Source organism: Thermobia domestica, chromosome 1, assembly GCF_964235325.1.
Source record: "Thermobia domestica chromosome 1, izTheDome1.hap1.1, whole genome shotgun sequence".
Taxonomy (NCBI): Eukaryota; Metazoa; Arthropoda; class Insecta; order Zygentoma; family Lepismatidae; genus Thermobia; species Thermobia domestica.
The window spans coordinates 16368595-16387267 of record NC_137454.1 but is presented as its reverse complement, the minus strand read 5'-3'; the positions used below and the strand labels follow the sequence as shown (position 1 = coordinate 16387267).

The window sequence follows — 18673 nt, the reverse complement described above, 5'->3', positions numbered from 1 at the left end:
AACAACCTGGAACAGACGTATAACAGACAAAAGCAGTTTTATGATAAGCTCCATAGACAAACAACTTATAACCCAGGGGACCTTGTTTTGGTATATTATCCCACAAGAAAAAATGGTTTACCTGAACATTTTACCGTTCAGTATGAAGGTCCAGCACGAATCTTGGAGAAACTTTATTCAAATTTATATCGAGTCAAATTTATATACAGTATGTCACAATTATATTCGTACACATGGTGATCATTAAGAAAATTGAGAGATGCGCGTAAACAAATGAACGACATTTATTTCTGCTTGAACATAAATACTTCTGAAACACTTGTTTGTTGTTACAGACACAAAGAAACAATCTACAAATCGATATAATATAAAATTCGTGCGTAACTAAATTAAGATATGCAATATTTCGCCACATTGTTATTCGTACAGTTAGATATAAACATTAACGTAAGAAACAATTTTATGAAAAAGCAAAATAACTAATACTTTGTAGCATAGCCTTTGGCTTTAATAACTGCCATACATCGCTGCTGTATAGAATAAGAAAAGTAGTACACGTGGTTGGGCTGATATTGGCCCCATTCTTCCGTCACCACCCGTTTTAAGTCTTCTTTTGACTTAACGTTTTTATTGTGAACCCTAGGTTTCAGATAAGCCCATAAGTGTTCAATAGGGTTAAGGTAAGCGAATTGGGGAGGGGTGTGCAATTGTTTGCTTACATTCCAAATTAACCAGTCCCTATTTATAACTGCCGTATATTTGGGATCGTGATCATGTTGGAACATAAAAGTTGGTAGCATGCCCATTTTTTCTGCACTTTGCTTAACATTCTTCCTCAAAATGTCAAGGTACATAACCTTGTCCATTGTACCATCAATAAACTAAATTTTAGCAACCCGTTTTGCCGATATGCACCCCCAAAACATAATAGAACCATATCCATGTTTTACGTGGGTATGGTATTGACAATATTGTTGTCCAAATCGGGTTTTCGCATCACCTTGTGGACCCCATCAGACCTAAAGAGATTAATTTTAGTCTCATCTGACCAAAAGACATTGTTCCAAAATTTCCGACTCTTGTTAACATGTTTTTTTGCAAACTGAAGTCGTAACTTAGGATTCTTACGACTTATGAATGGCCTCTTCCGAGATATTCGACCCATGGTAACCGTATTTGTGTAGCACTCGACGAATCGTCTCAGTGCTTACTTTGTTCCCTGTAGCACATTCTACTATCTTTTGGACTTTTGGAGCACTTAGTCTGGGATTTGTTTTAATCTCTCTCACAATCACTCTCTCGTCCTTCTCACTTAACTTCTTATTCATCGAATTTCTTGGTTTATTTCTCATTGAACCACTATACTTAAACTTATTTACTACAGATTGAACTATTGTGTGCCTTTTTACTATTAATTGTCCTATTTTCTTAACAACCATCCCCGTAATGCTAGCGTTACGATTGTCTCTTTGACTTTCTCTCCTAGCTCTTTACTCTTCCCCATTCTTGAAGGTTTATTTACCAGTGTACACCGCCATTAACACCAGCAGTTAATATGTGTACAAGTGTACGAATAACAATGTGGCGTAAATTCGGGAGTTCTCATATGTTTTCTTTTCTGCCTTTCTACGGTGTCCTTGTTTTGGCCCCTTTCTGCACTGGGTTTGTCTATCATGGTCCTACCTCACTCCTCCAGCAATCTGCTGTCAATTTTACCACCAGTATGTTTAATACATAGTGGTTTTCTTTCAAATTAATGTGTGTACGAATAAGAATGTGACATACTGTACAAGGACATACTTCAAGAAATTGCAGTGGACCCTTTTAAACCATTTTACGAGGACCAAACAGAGAGAATACAAAATTGAGGAGAAAGAGGCACAAATCCAAGAAGAAGAATTTAACAAAATTCCAAGTACTTACTGGGAACAGAAGAGGAACCAACAACAGAAGAAAAAAAGGCGCACTGACATAAATCCGCACTTTTTTATTTCAACTATAAATTGTATCTCGTTCTACTGTTCAACTTCGATACATTAATATTTCCGCTCTCCTCGCAAAATGCAAGATCAACATTTCTTCTCTTTTTTTTAGTCTCAAAAGTCATTAATCCTTGCAAGGTTGAAATACAATGCTTTCTTGTTTCTAGCGTCGTCTCTTCAATACGAATACATGAATGCTTAATACGTCAATTCAAAAGGAGAGAAACGATAATACAACTGTAATTCCTGGTTAAGCAATATAATCAGCTGGAACCAAATACTTTTGCCATTACTCAGTCAGCAACTAAATTTTGTGGAGTCTGGGAAGCAAGAACCATACATTGTACCGCCAGATCATCAGAGAAGGTCTTCCCTCCCAACAAGTGATCGAGTTCTCAGAAGAGGTTGTAGTCAGTGGAAAAGATACGGTAAGTGATTCAGGGTTTCATATGGAGAGTCAGTACTGTTTTTTGCCCAACATGTGGGCAAGTGTTATCATCCAATATAAGAACACATTGCCTGTCGCCCATTGTATGATACTTGTGTACAGATTTGCAGTACAGAGTTCAGCGTTGTAACTATCTGCATTGATCGTTTCATCTCGCTTGAGAAAGACATGATTGGTCACTCACCATTATAGATCATAATTGTAACGATCTGTATGAATGGTTTCACCTCATCTGAGAAATAAATGATTGGTTAATCACAACAATAAATCATCATTGTAACGATCTGCATAGATGGTTTTACCTCGTCTAAAAATAAATGATTGGTCGCTGACCATCATAGATAATCATTTTAACGATCCGGATCGATGATTTCACCTCGTATGAGAATTCATGATAGATCGCTGCCCAACATAGTCCAAGCAACACCACTAATATTGATTGATGCAGAGATCAATCCTTACGGTAGTGCTCAATTCTTGCACCCTATCTCGCATAGGAAATGAGTGTTTGTGCGGTTAATACTAATATGGAGAAGTTCGGTTCACAAGGGATTCAAGTACAATTTTGGTGAATTTTCATATTTAGGATACTATCTGAGGCTCCTTTAAATGCCAAAACGATTCATATTTAGATGTTATAACTCTTATACTGCAATAAGAGCAATGTTCACTTTTACATATATTTAGAAGCAGCAAACAAACTTTATGACCTATTTTCTCTCAACTTTGTATTTGGACTTGAATCCCTTGTGATTTGAACAAGTGTTTCTCCATCAAACGTCAAGAACGTAACCGTTCATGATCATTTTCATAGACAATTATCTACACTATAACTGTCATCAATAAGGAAAAGTAACTTTATCTAAATACGTAGTAGAGATCAGCTCCCAAGTAACAAAAATGAAAGTAAAACACTTCGACCAAGTTACTCATTAACCATTAAATGTATACAAATTATAATGTTTCCGTTTTAAGAATAATCTACATGAACATATATCTTGGGAGTATATCCAAATAAGTTTCTGAATAAAATTGTAATAAACTAATGTATACTAGTTCTTGCTTTGCCATTATCTTCTTAATTTTGTTTGATTAAGCAAATATATGACAGAAGGATAAGTAATCACAATTTACAATCTCCTTTTGCCTAACCGGCATAACCGTGGTACGTAAAACTTAAAGATTTGATTTTTTCTGATAGTTATAAAAGAGCGCTAATTCTCAAGTAGACATATAACAATACACAGAAGAAAAGTAAATCAACATCGGATATCTTCAGTTCTTACTCTAAGGCCAAAATCTCGTGAAATTGTAAAAAATGTTACTTTTTTGGAACACCTGTATAAAATAATTTATGTTGTTATAACCCTATTACGGCTGTTATATTTTTCCCAATCATGCGGGATCATTCAGAAAAAAGAAAATAGAAATTGGATAGTCTCTTCAGTTAATGTATTGGAACTTAAAAATCGAAAATTTTACGAAAGGAATCATTTTCTGTTTTCCATCTGAGTGTGCATCTCTTCCCTCATTTCTGACCTTAGTAATAACCCAGAACTCACCACGAGGAAGTGGCTGCACTTCGAGTTCCACCCACACCCTTCCCAACCACCCTACCATTGTTGAAGTTTCAAATTTATTTCTTTTGTATTTCGGGCATAATTTTAAAATCAGATTTCTTACTAAAAATCTGGCATTATAGACCGTGACAAAAGTGTGGTCAAATAAAACCATCTCTGTTTAAGGAGCCACACACTTTTGTAGCAGCTTCTGTTACAAGTTTAACACATCTTTCTACGGACTGCGTGTGACATGGAAATTTTACGTTATCAAACTCTGGTAGTTCTTTTGTCTTTAGAAATTACAAAATACTCGCTGTTGTTACATGGGCCATTATTGGTGGTGTTGAAAGTTTACACGTTGACCAATCTATCAATTCGGTATAGTCAGTTGCTTCAAAATATTTCTCACACTTTTACCTGATGGTGGTTGATTCCTCGATTTCAACAATCTTCTGAAAGCTCATTCTCTTATGTGTTTCCGTTCATCCATCGCCATGGCCAAAATAAGGTTTCCAGGGTGCGCAAAAAAGCGTTTTCCTGTATTACAGGATCGATAATTACTAGTAAACTTTCCGGTAGATATCGTGATATCTGGATCAATTTAAACACTTTTTTGCACCATCTTTTACTGACGAATTTTGTTTAATAGCAAACCAAGCTAGTGCATATGTTTTTACAATGTAAGTCGCCAATGCCTTCAGCTCAAATGAAGAATCTTCCTTCGAAATATATAACCTTAAAATACGATTCGCTATAGTAAGTCACCTTGACTTATAGGGCCTGAATCCTTTACTGCAAGGTCATTTGGACACTCGCCGCTTGTTATAGCTCTAACAATATCAAGAAGATATTTTTGGCCTTTGCTCAGGTCACCTTCGATGTGAATACTCTCATAACCAACATCAGGAAGCTGCTCACAGTGTTTCAATTGTTTGCCGATAGTTCCAGAAAATGATTTGGGGCCTGAAGTGTCACCATCTAGGTACTCGAAAACATGTCTGGAAGGTAACGCATTAAAATGTAATAAACAAATGAACCACTGGAGTGTTCTTCCAAGTTTGACCTCAATATTATGAATAATCCCACTTTTCCATCCAGTATTAACTGTCCATCCAGCCAGTATCCACTGTCCCATCACAGCCGATAGCAACAAAATCATTTAAGTCCACGTCTTTGTCACTTAAATACGAAAGTATAGTCTCAGATATATCCTTTGCAGATCCAGTTCTAGGTGTTGTATGGCCACGGAACTGACTATCAGGCTCCTGAAGTAAGCATATATGATCTTCTTTTCTTATTCTGCGATACATTTTATTGCTTATCTTTTCTTGTACCAGAGTTTCATCCTTCCTACCATCAAAGTATATAGCGTTAGGGCACATTCGATCTCTATTTTGTAATGCACTTCTAATTTGCTGCTTTTCTCGTCTAATTTTACTTTTATCTATAACCAAGGACTTGTCGCATTCTGTAATTAAACCAATGTCCTGTAGGACACTAGAAGCAACTGCTGCGGTCGCTCTGTCCGATAAACCGAATCGATCACTTGGTAAGGCTGTAGCAGTCAGTTTCAATCGCATCTGCTGTTGTGCTGGGGAATATTCTGTTTGCATACTTTCTTCAGTGTTATGTTTCACTGTCTCCGTATTCTCCTCGTCCAAACAAATCTCAGAAGATGTAGTGTCCTCTTGATCCTGAACAGTAGCAATTGCAGCTTCGTGTTCCTTCGTGTTCGTTCTTTGATCATGAAGAGATTTTTGTTCGATAACAGGGATCTTATTTATCTTCTTGCAAATACAGTTCATCACAATTGGACCTATGCAAGGGCTTTTTCTTCTGTTACAAGAGCACTTTAACGTCATATCACATTTGCAAGAAGATATATCAAATAGTTTACTGTTTGCATGAATGGTGAACTTTTCCACTTTATTTCTAAACGAATCTTTCCCTATATCACGATTATAAGATTTCTTAGTGCGTGGTATTTATCGTGGTAAGATTTTATCTTTTGAACCACACGCGTATGTGTCACAGTTGGAATAGACGCATTCTTGTTTAACAGTTGAATTTGTGTAGCAACAGCTTCAGGCACTGTGGAGAAGGAACATTTTTTCCGACGCAGAAGTTACAGATACTTTATATGATTCTTCAAAACACGACCTTAACACATCTGCATAAGTTGGTAAACTATTTTCACTTAGTTTTCAGGCAACACAAATATAGGACAGCTATGAGATTGTCTTGTTAGCAAGTTTCTTTCCCGCTCCATTTCGGATCTAATACGGCTTCACATGCACAGTGCAGACACAAAAAACACCAAAACACTTCCACAACAATGATAACTTCGAAATAACGCCAATTCGTAATACTAAACACACTCACTTGTACAAGCACAAACCAAACATTCAAACAACTCGACAAGAACTGCCTGAATGAGACTTCAAAGCATAGACCAACACATTTACGCCGGTTTTCACGCCGGACTGTCTTAACAAATAAATCAACTTGGTGCCAAAAGTGTCAAATGAATCTTGTACAATTAATCAAAAGCGCGTTTTAAAATCCAAGGTAATACAATCATTTCGATTATAGAATAGTAAGCAGAAATAAACTGATTTCTGAAGAAAAAAATATACATTTTACAAATTGGGATATGAAACACTGTGAAATTTCTATTTTTCGTGAAGAATGTATTCGATCTCTTTTTTATGTGCCTGTTGCTATATGCGTGAAGAAAATCACAGCCTTATTAGGGCTATAACAACATAAACTATTTTATACAGGGTATTCCAAAAAAGTACAATTTTTTTTTTTTTACTATTTCACGAGAATTGACCTTAGAGCAAAATCTCGAGATATTATCCGATGTTGATTTTCTTTTCTTCTGTGTATTGTTACATGCCTACTTGAGAATTAGCGCTCTATTACAACTATCAGAAGCAAAATGTGTTCTATAGAGGGTGTTCCAGAAAAAGTATGATTTTTGACAATTTGGTAAAACTTTAACGTGGATGCGCGAACTGAAGATATTGCGCGATTTAAAAAATACACTTATACGTTTTGATAGATGGTCCCAATTTTCCGAACTATTAGTATTCGATTTGAAAGAAATAGTTTTTTTTCGACCCAGCCTATTGACTACTAATATGGTAACGCCTTCTGCCCATCAATTTTTAGCTGAAAGAGGTATGCCTATTAATTGAAATCAATTGTGTTTAGCTGCAGAGCATTACAATGCTTTACATAGATATCGGCAGGATCATTCATCATCATTATCATAGGTATTCTGCCTTTATTGGCAGGTCACTTGTCGCAGCTGAGAAGCTTCCACGCTCCACGGTCCTCCGCTAACCTTTTCGTCTTCGCGTATGATCTTTCTGTTTTAATATCATCCATTAATTGTAGTCTCCTTCGCCCCCTCCCTCTCTTTCCCGCCACCATACCCTCTAGGACGTCCCTCATGATACAATCTCTTCTTAGGCAATGTCCCAACCAGTTTCTCTTCCTCTTCCTAATAATATCTAAAAGTGTTCTTTTCTCACCCACCATTTCTAACACTCTCTCATTCGTTTTCCGCTCTACCCAACTAATTCTTTCCATTCTTCTCCACACCCACATTTCGAAGGTTTCCAGTCGATTTTCGCCACCTTTACGTAATGTCCACGTTTCCGCCCCATACAGTACAACACTCCACACGAAGCATTTTCTGAGTCTTTTTCTCAACCCTTTATTCAATGTCCCACAAAACAGACTTTCGCCATTCCAATCCTTGCTTTTATTTCACGTTCGCACTTCATGTCATTACTAAGAATATTACCCAGGTATCGAAAACTATTCACTTGTTCTATTTTCTCCCCTCCTACTTTTATATTTGACACAGACCCCTTCGTTGCAATCACCATGGCTTTTGTCTTTCTAACATTTATTTTCATCCCATATTCTTCAAAGCCCTTTCTCATTTTTTCTAACATTTTATTGATTTTCCTTTCAGATTCTGCAAGAAGCGCCATATCGTCTGCAAATCTTATACATCTAATCATTCTACCTCCTACCAAAATGCCATCATCATCATGCAGGCTCTTTTTCACTATCTCTTCTAGATAGATATTAAATAGTGTTGGCGAGAGGCAGCATCCTTGTCGAACTCCCCTTCCATTTGCACTCTCTTCCGTCAGTTCTTCCCCTATCCTAACACTTACTTGTTGGTTCATATATAAGATTCTTATAAGTCTTCTATCTTTCATTTCCAACCCTATCTTTGTTAGAACTCCCAACAACAATTCCCAATTCACGCGGTCAAAAGCCTTTCCTAGATCAATAAATACAACATACACCTCTTTCCCTTTTTCTATAAATCTTTCACCGATCGCCCTTAATAATCCAATAGCATCTCTTGTGCCCTTGCCTCTTCTGAACCTGAACTGCTCCTCCTCAACATCTTTATTTGTTCTTCCATATAACCTTCTATTCAGTATTCGTAGCAGAATTTTAGCTGCATGTGATATGAGACTAATAGTTCTAAAATCCTCACATCTCTTTGGGTTCGATTTCTTAGCCATCGGTATCATGATCGTTTTCAGAAAGTCTTTTGGCCATTCTCCTGTTTCATATATTTCATTGCATAGTCGCAACAATTCTTTCTTTCCCTTGTCTCCTATATTTTTAATGAATTCGATTGGTATGTTATCTATTCCGGTTGCCTTTCCATTCCTAATCTCGGATATAGCCTTTTCAATCTCATCCCGAAGAATACTAAATCCTTTATCATCCTCGCCTACTTCATTTTCTACTTCAACATTTAGGCTACACGGTCTATCCCTACTCTCATATAAGTCTTCAACGTATTCTTTCCACCTTCCTATGACCTCATTTCTCTCGCTGACTACCTTCCCATTCTTATTTTCTACTGCCATCATAACATCCCCTTGTTTCCTCCGAAATTCCATAGATTTCACCTCCTTGTACATTTCCTCATATTTCCCAACTCTTTCTAATTCTTCTATGTCCTCGCATTTTCTTTTGTAAAACTCTTCCCTCGCTCTGTCAGTTTCTCTTCGTAATTCATTATTTAACTTTCTGTACATCTTTCTGCCCTCTTCTGTATCAACCTGTTTCCACATCTTCCTCTCCCTCATTTTCTGCAACATGTGCTCTGTAACCCATGTTTTTTTTTTAGCAGTTTTGTGTTCGCGGTAACCTACTGCTTTTTCTGCAGCCTGCTGTAAGCAACGTTTAATATGTTCCCACCTTGCGTTACTACCTGCGCCTATCCTTTCCTCGTTTGAACATTTTTCCTCGAATTCGAAGGATCATTATAGGTTACGTAATCAAGGACGTAGTGCAATTGACTTATTACAATCCCGTAAACCATCTTACTTGATTGGTGCTAAATATACAAAACAGCAAGTAGTGTTGCAAGCTCGTGAACATGTAAATGTCTATAAAAATTTTGTTTCTCCATCTATGCATTCTATTCATTATAATAATAATAAAACTTTTGCATAATAAGGCGGGATTTACTCATAATATCTATTTAGAACCTCAGTGTTTAACTCGGAATAGTACAAATGTAAATCAAAGTAGTGATGAACAAAAAATTTGTTAGCTATTCATGATTATATAACGGGTAAATGTTTTAAATATTTAATGTATACCGGAAGTACGAGTTCGTATCTGGCTCCACATCTTTATGATGAACTTAGGAAAAATGTAAAATAAAAGCAGAAAAGTGAATTTACAGACAATCGGTCTTGGAAATTCTCAAGTTACAGTGAATATGGAAGTAACACTATTTTTAGATTGGAATACAACTATTTTGTTAACTATTTTTCATAGTGGACTCTAATGAGTTTGATCGTCTGCTTGCAAATGACTTTCATACTAAATACAATGCTTTAACAGATGTTGCTGGTAATTTATATATCAAAGCTCGGAAAGTAGTATTTCCTATGATCCGAGCTGATGAAATTTGTGTGCTCAGAATACTCTCGCTTCTGCATATACTTCTAGAAGTGGGGTGAGTGGAAAGCAGCCTCCATGTTACCTTGGTTGCCCGAAAGCTTCACCTCATCCTAGATCTTTTGGTTTTTCAAATCATAATCCTGTTCAGTCGACATCAGCAACCAGAGAAAAGGGAGTTGAAAACATGTTTGACCCTGGAGCGGAGTTCGTTTTTGATAAGTCCATTTTACATCCACCTGAGACTAAAGAGGAGAAATTTCCAGGTAATTAAACGGTTCTTGATAAATTGTTACAGTGTGATCCTTGTTTACAAGAGTATGTAAATAACTTGTTACATTCATATACCGATGTGATTGGAGATAGGATTGGTACAGTTAAAAACTTTACTTAAAAAATTGAGCTTGCTGATAAAACTCCAATTCGGTTAAAACCCTATTAATTACCTCCTCATCGACTCTTTTATTGCCTAGCTTTTAAAGGACGATATTGAAGAAGTGGTTAATTCTTCTTTTATTTCACCCTGTTTTCTAGTAACAAATTCAGATGGTAGTAGACGTCTAGTAGTTTCGAACGGAGAAAAGAATAAACTATCCTTCACCTAAGATGGAGAATGTTATCTTTAGTATTTTTGATAATCATATCATTTCAAAAGTCGATTGTAAATCGTGTTTTCATCAAATCCCTTTGTCAAATGAGAGTCATAACATTACTACATTTGTAACAAAAACAAAATCTGTCGATATAAATCGGTACCTATGGGAATAATGTTATCACCTTTTGATTTAAGTAATTTGATGTCAAAGATTTTCGAAGGATTAATTGGTAAAAATTTAGTGATTTATTTTTATGACATAATCCTTTTTAGTAAAGATATTGAGAGTCATAAAGCTCTATTAAAAGAGTTATTGTCCAGATTAAGAAAATGGCGTCTAACGATTTCTAAGAGAAAATCTAGTTAATTTCAGACTAGTATAAAGTATTTAAGGTTTCGTATTGAAAACGGTAATATGTCGATTGATCCTGAGAGAATTACAGCAATAATGGATATTCCAAAACCTAAGAATATGAAAAGTATTAACAGAGTTTGTTCATTTTTCCCCTATTCTAAATTTATTTACGCATATTCAGAATTAATACCTCCTTTACAAGGATTAAAACCAATATAAATACCTTTTAAGTTCATGATGAAGCCCTACAAAAATTGGAAAATGCTTTTAGTAATCAGGTCACTTTAAAGGTCCTCGATATGAATTCGAAATTCATTATACATTGTGACAGTTCTTTACATCATTTTTCTGAGGTTGTCAGTCAATATGATTCAGAAGGCAATCTTAGACCAGTGTCAATGTTTAATCGGGCGATTCCACAATCTGATTGGAGCAAAATTATTTATGAACTCGAACTGAAGGATTTTTCTTTATCTGTTGAAAAATTTTAATATTATTTAGCGAATCCCTTTGTGGTATATACAGATAGTAAAAGTTTCACTTGGTTATTAAATAACCACAAAAGACAAAGAAGATATTGAACAATATTAGAAAATTCTCAAGGTTTAAGTTTCGAGAAGTCTATATAATAACTAGGGTAAATTGTATTGCCGATTTCCTTTCGAGGGTTGGTAGCCACTTAGAATTATATACAAAGGATGATAACACTGTAGAAGTTTTAAAAGAGAATGGAAAAACTAAATTTTTCCAACTCCAGCAATACCATATGAAAATTCTATTAGGGGATTTCAATGCGAAGGTAGGACGAGGGGATAGTTTCAAACGGATTATAGGGAACGAAAGTCTGCATTAGGAAAGTACTGACAACGGTGTTACTCTTGAACTTGTCCACATGAGCTTTGGGAACTCTACACATTTCTTGCCATATGATTTACTAACATATAGTTTCTGGCTACGCGCCAGTTGTAGCCCGCTTTTCTGGTGACAGATCGAACTCTTTCATGAACCATTATTTCATCATAGTCAGTTTCAAGCATACTAGCTAGTTTTGGGTTCATTTAGGGTAGTTATTAAAATGACACGGTTATGATTATTCTTTAGCTTCGTTGGACGGCCACTGCGCGGTCGAACTTTCAACTATTTGTTGCAATATACCTTTTTAGAATGTGATTTCTTTACTGTCTCTTATGTTTCTAAGAGATTTCCCTTCTTATCTAAATTTTACTATATGGATTTCAAGGTAGTCCGAATGAAGTCGCCACAGTTTTCATGACCGAAACCTTTCCTAGTGGCCTCCGTAATTAGTTGTATATTTCTTTCCATTTTGCTTGTGTGTGGCATTGGAAGTCAGTGAATGATCATTCACTTGGAACCTCTTCTTGCAGTATGGTTTGCAAATCATCGGATGTTATGCCATTCAAGACTGGTAGTGGAGTCAGATAGGTTATCTGCCAGTCGATCATGTCAATGTAGTCCTTAGCTTCAAAATTTATTATAGGAATGTTTAATTTGCAAACACCATCAGATTCATCTGTTGGTTCAACTTCGGCTATGGGTTTTAAAACTCTTCGAACACAAGTGCTCGAATATGTGCTCTTTCGTCAGTTACCAACCCAATCGTAATTTTTTGTGGAGATGTAACGAAAGCATTTAGCAAAATCACATTGTCGATTACGTTGAGATGAGTTTCGTTCAAATTTCTAGAGGTCACAGTGAATTGGTGAATGTTTCAAACTCTATCCTTAATTGGATGTCAGACTTTGATATGGAACATAAACTCTCATAATGAACTCCAGTATGGTGTTTAGGCTGTGCGATGGTTTCGTTGTGGAAACATAAAGCCGTAAGATCCTGTTCACTGTTCTGACCCAGCGAGACACACTGAGTCGCCCTAGATCGCGTTTGGCTAAATCTGCTGGACAGATTTCTGAGGAAATGGCAAGAACAACATCCATGAGATATTTTTGATCCTTACTAGGAATGGATGGATCAATTGAATGAAGGCACAGTTAATTGGCTCATACGTTACTAACGGAAGCTGCTCGCAGCCGTCCAAAGCTACCAGAGTAAGACGAAAGGCCAGAAGTGGGTCCATCAAGGAACTGAAAAATGTGACGAAGGGGTAATTCATTAAAAGGAATGAGGCAAACAGCCCACTGAACAGATTTGCCTAACTCAAATTCAAGGCGGCACAGAACTCCATTATGCACTCCTGTGTTCGCTGGTGTTCTATCACAATTAAGCACAATAACGCTGTTAAGACCTTCAAGAACTTCTGTTGTGATATAGTTGATAATCTTGCCAGAAATGTTCAGACAGGATGTAGAGGTGAGTAGTATAGGTACCACTTCTCACCAAAAGTGTTGTCAATCCCCTATGATAAAAAATGACCCGTTTTAAGAGATTTTTATCGTTTCTTGTCCTATATTTTATACCCTTTTACGCTACTTGTGAGATCATTTTACACACTTTTATGGCAAATTTATATTATTATTTTATGCTAATTTATAGTGTTTTACCACATTTATAGTGCTTTTCAGTGTTGTTATCGAAAGGAAATTGTTAGGAAACATTTTCTGTTTATATACTTTGATATTAATCCCTTAATGATTTTAATTGAACGGAATATTGTGTTATGATATTATATGTGAAACATTAAAGAGTTGGATTCACTTCTTTTCTTTTATTAAAGAATTGAAAGCATCGCGTAACACGTCTGCAGAAAACGGGGAACCATCAGAGGCTTTTCTTTTCGGGGACGGATGTTGTTAGAATTAAGCTCAAATTACGTATCAGCAGGTAGACTTCACCGTTGAGGAATAGGAAGATTATTTACATTTGTCGTGCCACACGCCACAGCTGCCGAAGGATGGTTTTGGTTTACAATAACTGTTTGTATTTAAGATTCGCGGACATCAGCCTTTTGTGCATCGCTACACTTATGTATGTTCGGAATTTTGATAACACGGCAGGGATCTTTGTATTGTTGACAGAGAAGTAGCTGGAATGATTACATGACTGGATGCACGTACACAGGAGAAACTTGTTTAGGAAGCGTAGGTTTACGTTAATTTTTGTATTGTTGACAGAAATTTCATTGGAATGATTACGTGACTGGATGCATGTACGTGTTTTAATTTTGTCTTGAATGTAATGTTAGGTTGCATAACCTTTGTTATGCTTGTAATATTGAGTTGCATATCCCTACCTTATGCCTTGCATTTTAGACATATTTTGGCTCTTTATACATGTAAGTGTTTTAATTATGTCTTGAATGAAATGTTGGGTTCAGTTCGCTGTCCCCATTTACCATAAATTGAATTGAGGAATATTTTAGAAATATACCTCAAGCCGGGTTTTAATTCAATGTTTTCTTCCGTTAACTGAATGCCTTTATGTCCATAATAGTCTGCAATATATTTCTTTTGTCTTCGCTTTTGCAAGAAGCAGGAAATCCCGAAGATTCCTCCTTCATTTGAAGAAAGGAATTCACATAGTCTTTAAACAGACCATCTGAATTCCCTTCTTCAGGGTCCATGAGTTCGAATTCTCAGATCTCAATTACTTGCAGAATTTTGTATCCGAGCTGTAAAACTACATGGAGTTCAGGGGTTCCAGTACGTGGATGTTAAAACAAGCTCGGAATCCCAATGCATGCAATTGCCAATACTTTTTTCCATACACGTACGGCATAATCCAAACAAAAGTCGACCATTGCATGTATATGGTTAAGACCGGAACATATGCCATTTGGGGGTAATATACTGCATTTGACTAACCCGTTAATACTTTCCAGTTCTGGAAAGTCCGGCCCCTTGTATATATTTTGCGTACCTAAAGACATCGGTTTAGGTGCCTAAGGGTATAACGATGTTATATCACGCCACGGTCTCCTCGTTGTACACTCCTACAAAGCATTAAAACAATCGGTACGACCGCCATGAAAACTATCCTTGGGTATTAGGTGATCAACAAGATCCTTACACTGAGTTTGAATAAAGTCCTGCAAGATCTTATCAGTCTTCACCCAAAGACCCTATTCCCATTCCACATTTGAAAGACATTAAGATTTCATTTCTTAAGGAATACCGTTTCCGTGGCGGTTCTTTAATACTGGTCTTGTAAGGATGTACCTTGCTTAGAGGTGGAATCCAGAGACACGTGTCGAAGTGCAGGTATGTTCTAAGTATCGTAAGCAGTACTTCGCCTTCAGGCTTTGCTGGTCACGATGGTTGAACCCATAGGGTGGAATAACCTCTTTGGGTAAGTATAAGGTACGAGAAGTCAGTATTGTCAAACTAGCTACTGTGACGATAAAACACTGAATGCCATTCTTTTTTTCCTCAATTAAGTTTGAAAATTTAATTACAGCCTCTGCTAAAAAATTTTCATCATTTTGACAATACGCCACCATCTCCTTTTGCAGGTGGTACTGCACGCCACTTGCAGCACGTTCTTGGTACCAGGCGATGTTTTTTTTTTCTTCCGTGCTACGCGAATCAGGGTCAAAATATTCAAGAGCGGGAACCAGACCTACATAATTTTGATTTTCTAAAGTGTTAAATAAATATGGGAAATCTCCCTTCTTGACATTTCCTGATAAGCCAAAATTTTTTAGAAGTTTTGATAATTTACCTCTCATATACAAAGTGACAATTACTACAAAGTACACGTACATCTACGTTAAGCTTCAAGTATATCTTGATAATCTATAAAGTTACATGTCATTGGAAATTACATTTACCAAAAGTGTACAGGAATTGGCGTTGATTTCTTATGTATATTGTCGGCAAACATGTAGTGAAATATACCAAATTGTCAACTTACAAGACTTTGCCATTTTCAATAAGTTTATCTTCGGGAAAGGGCGGCAAGGTTGGGGAATCTTCGGAAAACTTCGTCTGGAGTTATGGAATTGAATAGACTTCTTCTAATTCTAATTTTTCTAATTTCTAATTCTCTGCATGTATATAAGAGAGGCAACGTTACCCGGCCAATCAGTATTGCAGAATCAGTGCTAAAGTGAAGACGTTTCCTGGTTGTACGTTGTGTTGTGTAATTAGCATGAAGGGTGTGGTGTAATTAGCATTAGTATTTTATTACGCGATTGTGAATTACTGTAATCAGAAAGTAGTGAAGGATTTACCGATAAAGTTAGAAGTGCAACTACGGTGAACTGAAAAAAGTTGCGGAAACTTTACCATTATTGTTACTTGAAAGTACTAGTAGATTTCCCTATAAACTTTCAAGTGCGTTGTTGGTAAACTGTAAAAGTTACGGGTCATTATCATTTTGAAAAAGAACTGTTGATAAAGTGTTATGTATATCTTTGGAGAAATTGTAATTTCGGAAACTTTTAAGTGTATCTTTGATATATAAGAATCGTTCTTGCACTACTCAGAGACATTCCTTCCAAATGCCTCGAAATGTTACCTGCCATCGTGAATGTTCCTTTCTTTGTTTTAATTTCTTTGCGGATTACCCCTTGCTTTGGAACGCGCATTTGTACAGCCTGACGATGTGTGTTTGACTTTTGTTATTCCTACTATAACAGTCTGTACACAAACGAATATTTACGACGTTGTTTTCCTTGTTTTGACTCTTTTTTCTCCTGGACAGGTTCTCCAGCAATAGTATAATATATAATATTTTTTTCGTTTCTTCTTCTTTTTGGACTGTGCACCGTGTGCAACGTAGAAACTTGCGCAATGATAAACGTTTGTTACTTTAAGTTGTATCGAGATTTGCAGCTTGTATGATAAACATGCATAGTTATTTTCCTATTTCTCGAGTGTGGGACAATGTACCAGATGAATTAAGTTATGAGTACAATGGTATTACTTTACGTTATACTAGAATATGGTCTATGTACAACGGCAGAATAACTGTAAATTTTGAAGTTTCGTACAAAGCGTTGACCACCCTGTTTAAGATTAGTTAAGGTCGCAGACTTTTGAACGTCAAAATATTTTGTATTTACTTATAAAGTTTTCATGATAATCTGTAGTACTCTGACAACATCAGTTTTTGTTTCTTATATCTCGTTCCCCTGCTTCTTTGTGCAACTTGTTTACTCTGTACTGGTTACGAAAAGAGCAGGTCATACCAAGGATAAATTGACACAACTATTGTAGACTTCGAAACTTATTTGATCAAAATCTTCTTGGGCACTTTACTTCCGTAAATGTCAAGTGGAAAAGTGAAAGTACAAAAATCGCCACAGGCTATTACTTTACTGACTACGTTATTGCACCTTTTCCCAAAGCAAAACGTTCGTTATCGTAGAGTTGCAGAATTACTACTGTTTGTTGGAATGGCAATTGGAAAAATGTCATGAGTTGTAAAAGTGAAATTGTAATTAAATGCTAGTGTAGGTTATTGATAATAAGATCAGATTGCTGAAGCGTTGCTTCACTCTCGAATTGCACCTCAGATGACGTGATAGTTTACATTGTAAAAAACTTATTCTAAAGAAGAAATAGCACTGCACATTGGTGACTAATCCACGAATACAGTATCTGACTTCAGTAGCGTAGCCAGAAGCTTATTATGAAAGGGCTTAGTATATATATATATATATATATATATATATATATATATATATATATATATATATATATATATGTATATATATATATATATATATACAGGGTTCCGAAAGTGGCGACTGCAAATACGATCCGGTGCCTAGTGAACATAAGCACAAAACAAGTACTTCTATGTATCGAATTCGTTGGAAATAGGAACTTTTCGATTGCCAGTTGCTAATGGTGACTTGATTTTAGTTTATGCAAAAGCCTTTGCATAAATTACAACTCTGCGTGATAAATTGACGATCAAACTCAAACTCTCTGATCTGGCTACTGGATTTACATCTAAAATTTCGAGTTCTACCCACAATATATAGCAGAACATTATAGAGACCTTAGATATGGTCTGAAAAAGTCAGAAGTATAGCGTTTAAAGGCAAAAGCTGACCACGTATGCCTTGAAATCAATATTTTCTGGGGCCCAAAGCTATACTTCAGGATGCCCTGCTGCAAAAAATGTAAATTCTAATGATCAAATTGTCGTTGACATTGGATTCAGTGCTCTACTGCGGCTACACAAAATCTCAGTGCGCGTTTATAAGCAGCATAACTTGTAATGATAAAAATGTAATATGTAATATTGAAATGCCCTTACGGAAAATTTCAGAGCACATCAATTTATTCCGCAATGTCCAAATAGCCCAATCTAATACGTGGCAATTAGCTACAGAACAGTTGCATGATTTCAGATTTTTCCAGAAATAGTAAGAGTGTCCATTGACATAAATTTCGTGTTTTGTTAGTATATTAATACGCAATTTAATAAAAGCATACTTCTAAAATTCAGGGGACAATTCCCTTCTACCCTTCCCCAGACGCTGTTGTTCCTTGTTTATTCAGTAGAGAGAAATGATAAAATTTGCTTACGGATAGAGAGAAGTAGTAAACGCTCTCTCGTATTTCATGAAGATCTATGATTCGTGTTGCCAGCAATCTCTGAAGAAAATAGGCTAGATGTCCTTTAAAAAGAAGCTTTTTGACGCGTAAAATGGCTAGATTTTGAACTGGTAACCTGTAACCCAGATTATAGATTTTAAACCCCTTTTTTGTGTGTAGGATTAGAAGTGAGTTAAAGTAAAATTTAAAATGTTGAATTGTAGTCTCTGAAGACCAACAAGCAGCATACATGACTTTAAATTACAACAAAATCCATAAACAACTCATCTGATTTGTGAAAGTCAAC

The 18673-nt window shown here is 36.1% G+C and overlaps 1 protein-coding gene across 1 annotated transcript in view; it reads right to left on the bottom strand.

Moving 5' to 3' along the window:
* The window catches only part of LOC145683546 (uncharacterized), a 71953-nt gene that overhangs the window by 14701 nt on the left and 38579 nt on the right, over positions 1–18673 (bottom strand). The gene's annotated exons all lie outside the window — the stretch shown is intronic.